We start from the raw sequence: 12,074 nt of genomic DNA, 5'->3' as shown, positions 1-12,074 counted from the left end.
ATTTATCCAACGCTCTTTCCATGGTTCTTATGCCTTTGTCTCATCTTCTCCAACAGGTAGATTTTGATTAATAGTGAATCTTGATCCCTGAGATGTTGGTCTTTTAGCAGGAAGGAATAGCTCCATTCCTGGCCAGCAGTTAAGGCTGCATCCCTTCACTTGTCCTCTCTCCTTAATCTGTTGCCATTCCCACTGGTGAATGAACAATGGGGAATGTGGTCTCCCCAGTGTCTTACTTGTCAGCAAAATCTCACTCCATCCTTTCTCCAGGTACCTTGATCATAAGTCTTCAGGGAAATGAGAAAACAAACTTTCTCTTATGAAAAAGGTGTTGACTCCTGACTTAGTTTTGATCTACACCAGAAGTTCTGATCTACAACAGAAGAGACCTTTTGGTCTCTGGATCTCTTTACACTTTTAAAAATTGTTTGTTGTTGTTGTTTTATTAATGGTGTTTGACTCTTTGTGACTCTATTTGGGGGTGGATTGCCTTTTCCTTCTCCAGCTCATTTTACAGAAGAGGAAACTGAGGTAAACAGGGTTAAGTGCCTTGACCAGCTAGTAAGTGCTGAAGTCAGATTTGAACTCAGGTCCTCTAGATTCCAGACCCAGCACTCTAGCCACTATGCCATCTAGACGTCCCCTAGAAGAGCTTTTTATTTATGTGGGCATCTATTGTTACTTACTATGTTAGAAATGAAAAATTTTAGTATTATTAGGAAAATGACTTTGGCCTTGCAGAATCCCTGAAAGGGCTTTTGGGAGTCTGAGGGTTCCCTGGATCATACTTTGAAAACTACTGACCTACACAGTTCTTTGCCTATTGTTGGCAGATTCATGGACTCTGAGTTAGAAGGGCTCTGAGTTAGAGTGCTCATCTAGGCTCCCTCATATAAGAATCTCCCCTACAGCTTTTCTTTGAAGATCTCTCATCAGAATGTTGAATACAATTATCTGTCTGGTTGCATTTGTCAAAAAATCTTGAACATCAAGATAAACATGAGATATTCATTGGTGAAACAAACTTAGCTAGGTAGTACAGTAGATAGAGTGAGGAAAGCTGGACTGAGTTCAAGACCAACCTTCCTCAGTTTCCCAGTTGTTTGACCCTGGGTAAATCACTTAATATCTCTTGGCTTTAATTTCCTAATTTATAAAACTAGTGAATTGGCCTCCAAGGTCCTTCCAGCACTAAATGTATGACTATTTAAGACTGTATTTTGCTGTGTGTTTTTTTTTAATTTATTTTTTTACCTTAAGTTTACAACATTAAGTTCCACAATCCCTTGAGTTCCAAATTTTCTTCCCCTTCCTCCTTGCTCCCCTCCCCCTTCCCTCACTCTCCCTTCTCCCCTGGTGGCATGCAATCCTATATAGGTTCTATAAATGATTTCACATTAAGCATTAGTCAAGTTGTAAAGAAGGATTATAACCAATGGAGTGATCAATGAGAAAGAAGGAATGAAACGAAGCACAAAAGAGAGCAAGCAGTTTGCTTCAATCTGCATTCAGATTCTGTAGTTCTTTCTCTGGATGTGGATAGCTCTTTCCATCGTGAGTATCACGAGTCTTTTGGAGTTGTCTTCTAACCTGCATTGCTAAAAGGAGCCCAGTGTATCAAGGTTTGTCATCACACATATGATGTATCTATAATTGTGTACAAAGTTCTCCTGGTCCTGCTTTCCTCACCTTTGCTGTGTGTTTTTGTAGTCAATAAACAATAAACATAATGGAACTTTGTTGTCAGTTAAATAAAACAATGAAAATGGAGCCTTACTGTAGAAAATTGTCTTACTTTTTGTTAAAAAAACATCAGATGCACGATAGGAAAAATGGGGCTAGAAAGCAGTCCATGTGAAAAAGATCTAGCAGTCTTGGTGGACTCCTCAGTATTAAATTAGTGTGTGACACGTCAGTTCTATATCTACAACATCTAACCTTCGTCCCCTCCTGTCTCTTCATATAGCTACCATGGTAGTTCAGGCAATCATATCTCTCATAATAGCCTCCTAATTGGCCTCCTTTCTCTATTCTTCGCTTTCTCTAATTAATCCTCCAGATGGTTGTCAAAATGATATCCCTAAAGCAAAGATCTGATCATGTCATTCTCCTTTATTAAAAAAGTTCTAGTGATGGCCAATTGCCACTAGATTAAACATATACTCTTCTATTTGACATTTAAAGACCTTTGCAGTCTGGTTCCTGCTGACTTTTCCAGGCTTATTACACATTCTTCCTCATCCACTTTATGTGTAACACACACTAGTTGTTATTCTTCATGCATGACATACTGCCTCTCATCTCCATACCTTTGCCAAAACTTTCCCCCATGACTGCAATACTCTCCCTCCTCTTCTCCACTACATGACCTAGCTCCAGAGACTACGAGAAATTTTGAAGAACGTGGAACATATTACTTATCAGATTTATGGATAGGTGAACAATTTATGAATAAATAAGGAATAGAGAGCAGAGTGAGGTGTAAAGTGGATAATTTCAATTATATTAAATTAAAAAGGTTTTGTACAGATAAAACAAATGTAGACAGGATCAGAAGGAAAGCAGAAGACCTGGAAAAAAATTTATAGCTAGTTTCTCAGATTAATGTCTCATGTCTCAAATATGTAAAGAACTTTGTAAAATCTAGAAGAATACAAATCATTCCCCAATTGAAAAGTGGCCAAAGGATATGAAGAACTTGCATTCAGATGGAGAAATCAAAACAATTTATAGTTATATGAAAAATGCTCTAAATTATTATTGATTAGAGAAATTCAAATTAAACCAACCTTGAGATATCATTTTACACCTATCAGATTGAAGGAGAAAGAGACAAATAATGGAGGGGATGTGGAAAGATTGAGACCTCTTAGAAAGCTAGTTTCCATCAAAACATCAAGTTCCATCTCCTGATATGAGTCCTTTCCTGACTTCTCCCCTGAGTCATGTGTCCTCCCCCCAAATTGCTTTGTATTTATTTTATTTCCTTTGCTTTTGTATCCTAATATTGTGTTTACTTATATCCAAAAGTTCCTTAAGGGCAGGAACAACCATGTTTTCATTTTTTTCTCTTCAATATCTAGCTGAGTGTTTGGTTCATAAATGCTTGTTTAATTGATTGACTGATATCAATATGCATTTTGAAATTGTGGAGTATGAGGGTAGGGGTTTGAGTGGAGGAGAAGGTTGTTAGGTGCTAAATTGCTTGAAAAAGGAAGGATAATAGCCAGGAGGGTGGCAGATAATTTTGACAAGGATCTGGACAAAGCAATAGAGATTTATGAAGTGAATTTCAAAGGAGGAGAGCTTGCGAAATGGTAGTAGCCAAGGGGTGGTCTTAATATTGCCGTGAAGGTGAAAGAGTGGCGCATTCTTTTAAAACCTTTCAAAATTGAGTCCATTCCTACATTTTCAGCTTTCTTACATCTTACTCCCCTCCACTTATCCAGTGATCTAGTGACATAGACCTCCATGTTGTTCCTCACACAAGACACTGCATTTGTGGACTCTCAGAACTTTCACTATCTTTCCCATGTGCCTGGAATATTCTCCCTTCTCATCTCTGCCTATTGGCTCTCTTCCAGTCTTATGATAAATCTGACTTTCTGCCTTCCCCAGTTCTTAATATCAGTGTCATCCCTATGAGATTATTTCTAATTCACCCTGCATTTGTCTTGTTTATACATAAGTTGTTTGCGTGCTGTCTCCCCCATTGGAGTGTGAGGATATCAAACAGGGACTATTTTCTACCTTTCTTTTTAACCCTAGCACTTATAGCACAGTGCCTGATGGTGGTAGGCACTTAACAGAATGTTTGATTTGATCTGATTATTTCTTGGCCAGGAGTATGAGTGGCCTTACAAAAAGGAGCACCCAGTACTTGAGAAGGCAAAGAGGAAATGTAGCATCTTCTACAATGCTTCTTAAACTGTGGATGGTGAATTTGGCAACAGTATATGGTTTCTGAATGAGCAATGACCAAAAATTAATTACAATTCAAATGTGTAATGAATCCAAGGTGTTTCTGGCAACATTTGCCCATGTTACATCATGCAACTTCACTGCAGCCTAGATTCTGGACACAAAGCATTTGCACTTTGTACTGCACATGCCCTCAGATCATGCAACACCAACTGGTTAGAATGGAAAAAGGGATCGAGAATGGAAAAAAGTTTACCAAGTCTTGTTCTAGAAGGACCTGCGTTTTTATGAGAATCTGAAGATGGAAACTCAAATGAAGTGATCTAAGATGAAGGGAAATTTATACACAATAGAGTAGAGGTTTCAGAGCACAAAACTGAATGGAAAGGTAGCCAAGGATATAGACTGTTGAGGAATAGGAATGAGGCAACTAGGGATGAGCATACAGGAAAATCAAATAAAGGGAAAGATTTCCACTTCAAGGGAAACTCTGAACCACAGGGATAATGGGAACAAGAGACAGGTGTTTGCCAACCATAGGTTGGGGGAAGAAGCAAGTAGCTGTGGCTCCTTTCCAACAGTGCCAGTAATGACTGAACAAAGTGCCATTGGGGCAGGAATGGCATTCAATGGCATTCAGCTTTTTGCCTCAACCAACTAAAATTCATGTGGTGTTCAGTTGCACTGGACTGGACTGTTGGCCTTGTAGCTTCAACCCAAGGTGGTGGGGAATGAGGCACACCCAGAAGTCATTAGCATATGGAACAAACACTGGGCTTACTGTATCTGAGTGCCTGGAAGCACAGACCTTCTCTTATCTTTAAAGTCCTATAGCCCAAGATCTCTTAAGCATCTTCTTGGGATTTTTGATAGGTTTAAGTCCCCTTTGGCTAAAGCATTCTACTAATTCTGTGACCACAGAGAAAACCACTGAACATAACATGAAGTGAGCTACAAAGCTGAGAGACATATGCCCACTGAATAGGATAACCAGTATTATGGTCCTGCATAGATTCAAAGAGAGGAAGGATTCCCTATAGAGAATGTTGGTCTTCAAATGCTCCTAATCACAGTTGACGTTGTATTAATTGGATTGTGCCCTAGTATACTACAAAGCATCCTAAGTGAAATAGTTGACATTTGTATAAGTCTTGAAGGTCTGCAAAGAACTTTACATACATTATCTCCTTTGAGCCTCATAACATCTTTATGGAGAATCACTTTACTGATAAAGAAATTGGTATTCTTGAGGTTAAATGAGTTGGCCAGAGTCACACAGCTAGGATGTGTGGGAGGTCAGATTTTTTTGAGGGGAGAAGGCAAGGCAATTGGGATTAAGTGACTTGCTCAAGGTCACACAGCTAGTAAGTGTGTCAAGTGTCTGAGGTCAGATTTGAACTCTGGTCCTCCTGACTCCAGGGCTGGTGCTATATTTACTTTACCACCTAGCTGCTCCTGGGAGGTCAGATTTTTAAGCCACGTCTTCTTGACCCAATGTCCATCTAAGTCTATCAGCCTCTCATAATCATTTGAAAAAGACCATTTTCACTTTATATACACTAGAAAAAATAGGGCAAAAGCTACAGATTGCCCAAATAAGCTGGAGAGCATATGGAGAACGGTAACCAGAAGAGTGAAGGGTCTTGAGTCCACTTCATAGAAGACCAACTGAAGGAACTAGGGCTGTTTAGTCTGGAGAAGAGAAGACTCAGGGAGATATGAGAGCTATCTTCAAGGATGTTGTTATAGGATGAAAGGGTTAGATTTGTTTTGTTTGGCTCCAGAAAGCAGAATCAAGGGCAATGGGGTGGCAATTGGTAAAAGAGGTTAAATTTAGACTTGTTAGCAAAAATTTCCTAACATTTAGAGCTGTCAACAGTTGAATGGGCTGCTATTGGATGCAGGGGTCCCCCCTCCGTAAAGATCTTCAGGAAGTGATTGGATGACCACTTGTTGGGGATGGGACAGTGGGGGTTCTTTTCTGGTGTGGGTTTGGAGTAGATGATCACTGAAGTACTTTATAATTCTTATGTTCTGGTATTCTGTGATTCTGAAATACAGGTATGCCCACAGCTTATTGTACTACAGGATCTATGTGTCTTAGACAAGTGCTACAGATTGCTGACCTGGGCCCAGAAAGGAGGACTAGTAGGAAAATGGATTATACCATATCCAAGAAATTGCAGAGCCTTCAACGAGCCTAAGCCACCCCCCCCCCTGCCACAATAAGTCACCTCTTTGGAGTTGACCCAAAGACAATTGAAAGACATGCAGAAGATGTAGCCACCTGTAGTGTAACCAATGACGTCTTCTGCCAGAGAAGTAGCATGAAAGACTCCAATGAGGGTATATATCTTTGGGAAAGGAAATAGGTTTGTCATGGAGCAAGATGAATGAACTCTGTACATTGTTATCCTTGAGATAACAATAACAAGAGAACAGAAGAAGGCATCTAGCATATTGGGTGGACCCCAGATAGAGGAGGAAAAAGAAGAGAATATGAAGATGGAAAAACTGTAGCAGCAAGCACCCTAGCATACCCAGAGTAGCTGCCAACACAGGTTCTTCGATCTGCTTTTCTAAAGGAAAGCAACTCAAAATGGGTTAACAATCTTGCTTTAATCAAACATATGTCATTTACCTAGTTCAAGGGAAAAAGGTCAGCACCCCGAACTTCAGAGAATACAGAGGTTACAAGCAGACAAAAAATACAGACAGAGAAAATTCAGCAGACAGGCTTCCAACTGTCTGACCATTACATCCATACCTAGTCACTTACCAGAGGGAAGCATCAACATCTGGGTTTTCAAAGCCGGGGGGCTCAGTGGCTACCCAGAGTCTTGTCTGTTCAAATCACACAACACTTCTCAAAGTGAGTCCCAAAGCAAAACCTCACATCAGGGTATATATAGTCTTCTCCTGGATCAGAGAATGTCACAACCCTCTTGACCCACTGCCCAATCACAAAGCACCAAGGTGTGGGCATTCCTGAAAAACAAGGCTCCCACCACAGGCTCCATGTGACCACATTCAGCTATTAGGGGGCAGAGTATATTTTCAAATCACGGAAGGTTCTCAGAGTCATTTAAGCCTATCAAAGGGCCTAGGGGCAGGGAAGATCTTAGATTCCCATTCCCATAACAAAGAAACACAGGGATTCCATTCTATATGGTATGGGAGGGCCATAGTAATGTTATCACAGATCCTTCTGTGAATTCATGAAAGTATTCAGAACAAGGGACGTTCCTACTATACTCTGTCCAGGTCTGAAGACATCTGGAATAGTTTATCTAATTCTGTATATTCTTTTTTATTTTTGGAGGGGGGAAGGCAGGGCAATTGGGGTTGAGTGACTTGCCTAAGTGACTAGCCCCATGGCTAGTAAGTATTAAGTGTCTGAGGCTAGATTTGAACTCAGGTCCTCCTGACTCCAGGGCCAGTGCTCTATTCACTGCTGATGCTCTATTCACCTAGCCACCCCAATTCTGGCCATTTTTGAAGAGACATCAACATGTTAGAGTGTGTCCAGAGTGGGGTGTTCAGGATAATAACAAATCATCTCATTTATAGAATAGCTAGGTCAAGGGATATTATTTCTATTTTACAGATGAGCCAAAAGAGGCAACACATTTAAAGTCCTCCATACCTTGGCCTCAACCTACTTAGCTCCTACTACTCCCCGACACTTCCTGTATATTGCAGTAAGACTGGACTACTGCCTTTAGTCAACACACACCTAATACTGTGTTAGGCACCGTGCTAAGCATCGGGGATACAAAAAAAGCAAAACCAAACGAAAAACCCAACCAAACCCCAACCAACCGACTCCAAATGTTTCTTCCTCCCAGTGCATCCTGAACTCTTCAGTTTTTTTTCCTTTGTTCATACTTCTTTTACCTGGAATCCTTCTTCCCTCCCCCACAACACACACACACATATCCTGACCTATTGGCATCCTTACCTTCAAGGCTTGTTTTTAATTGGTACTTTATGAAGTTTCCTCTGATTTCCCAATGGAATATAGTCTCTGTCTTCTTTGATCCCTTCCAACACTTCCCTCCCCCATGACACATACCATGATCTTTTTTATAACATAGTTTTTTCTTTATTTGTCTCATATTCCTACTATAATCAGTTGTAAACTCCATAAAAGCAGGGGGTATGTTTTACTTATTTTTGTAGATTCCTCAAGACTGAAACATAATGTTTTACATATTATTTGTTGAATTGAAATGAATTTTTCTTTAGTCACATGTGTTAAGTGTATTCTTTTAGGTGATATTGCCACTTTTTTCTTACAAAGAGGCAAGAAAAAATAAATACTTTTTGGTTAGGGGTGAAATCAATATAGCTCCAACTTTATTTTATTTTATTGCTTTTTGGAGGGGAGAAAGCAGGGCAATTGGGGTTAACTGACTTGCCCAAGATTACATGGCAAGTAAGTATTAAGTGTTTGAGGCTGGATTTGAACTCAGGTCCTCCAGAATCCAGGGCCAGTGCTCTATTCACTGTGCCACCTATCTCTAGCTTTATTAACTGCATTAGAACGTGTGTGTGTGTGTGTGTGTGTGTGTGTGTGTGTGTGTGTGTGTACAAAATGGGCATAAAGCACACTGGGGAAGATAGGCTGGTACAGTAGAAAAAAGTATTAAGTACTAGTTCTGGGAACAGAGACTCAGGTTCAAATCCTACCACTGATGCTTATTACCTATGCAACCTTAGGCAAGTTACTTAACCTCCCTGGGCCTCAGTATCTTCATTGCTATAATGAAGTAAAAGAACCAAATTTGATTCAATCCAGTACATATCTATTAAGTGCACTCTGCTAAGTATTGGGGATGCAAATAAGAAAAAGAAAGACAATTCCTGTCCTCAAAGAACTTTACAATTTAATGGAGAAAGACAACACACAAAAGGCAGCTGGAAAGCAAGGTTGGGGAGATCCCGGGGGGGCCTAGCATGGAGGCATCTTGTTCCCTGAGTGGAAACCAAGCTGAGATGCAGATGGAAAGTAAAGTGAACTGGAAAGTCAAATCCTAGATGGCCTCTGAGGTCCCCTCCAGCATTAGATCTGTGATACTATGAATCTATAGTGTCACAAGGCAACTGACCTTAGAATCAAGAAGACCAGAGTTCAAATGCTGCCACTGACACATTCTGATTGTGTGACCCTGGGCAACTTTTCAAATAGCTCTCTAAGACTTTAAGTTTCAGAAGAGTTGTAATCTGCATTTGTAGTGGGGCAGTTCTCTTTGAGATCTCTCTAAGCAAATGAAATGACAAGTTTCGATCAAAAAGGGTCAGAGGGGGGCAGCGAGGTGGAGCAGTGAATAGGGCACCAGCCCTGGAGTCAGGAGGACCTGAGTTCAAATCTAACCTCAAACACTTAATACTTACTAGCCATGTAACCTTGGGCAAGTCACTTAACCCCAATTGCCCTGCCTTCTCCTCTTTAAAAAGTAAAAAAAAAAAGGGGGTCAGAGGTTGTAGAGGTGAAAGAGATCCTCTAGTATAATGCTAACATATTTCTGATAATGAAATTAAGCTCTACAGAGGTAAAATGACTTGCCTACTTGTGTAGAACGTAGTTGAGCTTGGATTTGAGCCCATTTCCTTGCTCTCTAAATGCAAAGGTCTCTCTCACCATTCCATATTAATTTCATGGCAAATTAAAAGTTCAGTATCCAAGATTAGCTTCCTTTCTCCCTCTTTATTTTTCTTTCTTTCTTCCTCCTTTCCTTCTTCCCTTCCTCCTTCCTCCCTCCCTCTCTTCCTCCCTCCCTCCCTTCCTTCCTTCCTTCCTTCCTTCCTTCCTTCCTTCCTTCCTTCCTTCCTTCCTTCTTCTTGTGGAAAGACCAGAGATATTTAGTTTGAGCTGCAGTTATTGACAATGTTTGGTATTGTTGTGGTTTTATAGTTTAATCCTACATTTATATTTTAATGAGATAATCCCTTTTCATCACTGCAATATGGTATTATGCAATTAATATAGTGTCTGATCACAGGAAAAATATTTAAAGGGAGTGGGAGCTCAGAGTCTTAATTTGAAATACTAAGAACCCAAAGCAATCTGTGGGAACTTGAATGTAATATTGTGTTATTACACCTATAATAATTTTGGAAAAACTACTAAATTGTCATGGTCTATAGAACTCTAGCTTGGTCAAATACATTCTTAAATCCCTGTGTGTTCAAACATCTAGTAATGTTGAGAAGATTATCAACTGAGAAACATCAAACCCAGTGAACACTGACAGGTCAGAGATGGATACTTCTAAAGATCCATCCCTTCATGAGTGAATTCAGTGTTGACTCTGGCCTTTTTTGTTTTCCTATTATCCTCGGTCTCTGTGTTAGCAGAGATTTTATACACCTTTAAACAAAGATGCCCAAGAGAGACCATTGTTATCTTCCAAGATCCGAGAGCGAGCCATGAGGCTCAATGTGAATGCCTCTCCCCTGTTGTTTATTGGCAGATGTTTCCAAGGGACAATAGATTTCTCAGCCGAATACTTTGGCTGGGGAATGGCCTGTGATTAACAGCAGAACCCATACAGTTACACCACGCCTCTCCATTTGCTGTAGCCTAATTCCCTGAATATACTTCTCGTCAATCTTTGTGACAATTGGCCATCTTGTGGCTTACTCGCTGCAGAGTGAGAGCAAATAACTGTTTTTCGGCACAACTCTGCCTAGAGTAGCTCACATTAGTCTCTTAGGGCCCTTGTGACAAAAGCAAATTAGATTCCGTTCAATGTTAGTCCCTTGTAATATCCACTCACAGGGTGGGGTGGTGCCCTCCTGGGCTTATTCATTAAAAGTCTCTGCTCTTCCCTGGTTCTCGTTCCCACAGGGTTTAAACTCTTCCTCAGGTACCACGGCAGCAATAGGTTCCTATTATTTCTGGGGAAGAAATGTTTCCTTATGAATCTGTGCCTTTGGAGGTGGGGAAACCTGGTTTTACTGAAGTTGTACAATGAAGCCTGACAGTTTCATTGAGAGTTGCTTTTGCCTATTGAATTATTCCCTTATCCCCTGACTCGTGGAGACACTGAGGCAAAATGGGGTGTAGGTGAAATGTCAATGATCCTCACTCAGAATTCTTTGTGGTGTTTCTCTCATAAGTTCTTGCTAATCAGTGTCTCTTCACTGAAATGAGAGATGTTAGCTTAACTTGATAAGGATCTCTTGCTATGGTTCTTGCCTTTGAAACTTACTTGTCCTGCCACCCAGTCCTTGGGACATGATTTATCTGATAATAGAATCATTAATCTAGAGTGGACTCCAAAGGCCTTTTAGTTGGCCTAGAGGAGACCCAGGGAGTTCAAGTGACTCAGCCAAGGTCATACAGGTGGTAAGCTTTAGAGATGGGGTTTGAACTTAGATGTGCCAACTCCAAAGTCAGTATATTTTCTACTTTAACACACTGCCTCCCCCAAAACTATTGTATGTACTATATATAATATAGTACATACAATATAATATGTACTATTACCTAACTAACTCTCATCCAAGTATGAGCTAGGCCAAGCTCTGCTTAGCTTCTGAGACCAGATTAATTGGGCATATTCAAAATTGCATGGCTTTAGACAATAGATTTTCTCCCAGAAGGTTAGTTTTGTTTTTCAAATTTCTGCCCATTCTTCAAACCTCAGTGTAAATACCATTTTCCTACATGACATCTTCCTTGACTATCTCAATAGGAACTAATACTTTTTTTCTCTGAATTTCCAAAATTCAAAAAAAAGGATTATAACATTTGAAGCTACAAGGAACCCAGAGGTCATTTAATAATAGAATTTAGATTTAGATTGGAAAAGAGTCTCAGAGATCACCTGTTCATGCACTCTCATTTTAGAGATGAGGAAATAGAGATCCAGAATGGTGAAATATATAATCAAGGGCATACAGCTGGTAACAGAGCTGGGATTAGAACTCTGGTCCTTTGGCTCCAAAGGTGAGAATTGTTTCACTCTAACAGACTCTTTTCTAATATGCTTTTCATAGTTTGCCTGTTAATTCAAGTTTTTGTGTACACTTTCTTTTCTCTACCATGCTCTGTAAAGATAGGGACTTAGTATTATTAAGCAGTACATAACTACATGTTCAATAAATGTTGGTTGAATGAATAAATGCTGATATGTATACACAGG

The sequence above is a fragment of the Petaurus breviceps genome, unplaced genomic scaffold (genome assembly GCF_028583685.1).
Source record: "Petaurus breviceps papuanus isolate PSGF00001 unplaced genomic scaffold, PetGlider_PUasm1.0 38, whole genome shotgun sequence".
In the NCBI taxonomy this organism is placed as follows: Eukaryota; Metazoa; Chordata; class Mammalia; order Diprotodontia; family Petauridae; genus Petaurus; species Petaurus breviceps.
Note: the sequence above shows the minus strand (reverse complement) of the source record.